This window comes from Aptenodytes forsteri, unplaced genomic scaffold, assembly GCF_000699145.1.
Source record: "Aptenodytes forsteri isolate BGI_AS27 unplaced genomic scaffold, ASM69914v1 Scaffold523, whole genome shotgun sequence".
Taxonomy (NCBI): Eukaryota; Metazoa; Chordata; class Aves; order Sphenisciformes; family Spheniscidae; genus Aptenodytes; species Aptenodytes forsteri.
In genome coordinates this window covers 1,247,721-1,247,953 of record NW_008794159.1, presented here as the reverse complement: position 1 = coordinate 1,247,953, position 233 = coordinate 1,247,721, and the positions used below count along the sequence as shown (strand labels likewise).

The 233-nt window shown below is 70.8% G+C and overlaps 1 protein-coding gene across 1 annotated transcript in view; it reads right to left on the bottom strand.

The window, feature by feature from the left end:
- The window catches only part of ASTE1 (asteroid homolog 1 (Drosophila)), a 6,484-nt gene that overhangs the window by 6,040 nt on the left and 211 nt on the right, over nucleotides 1-233 (bottom strand). The window lies entirely within an intron of this gene.

The window sequence follows — 233 nt, the reverse complement described above, 5'->3', positions numbered from 1 at the left end:
GCGGAAACGGCGCCACGCCGCCGAAAGCGGTGCTAGGAGTGACAGGCGGAGTCCTCCAATCAGAGCCCCTCTCTCTCTTCCCGCCCGCTGGCTCTCAGGACGCGTGCGCGGCGTCTCCTAGCGACGGAGCCCGAAACACGGGCCCGGCGGGGCGCCTCTCCGCGCAGGCCGGTTTGGCTCCCGAGGCCGGGCGAGGTAGGAGGCTGTAGCCGCTTCCTCTTTTGTCCCGGGGT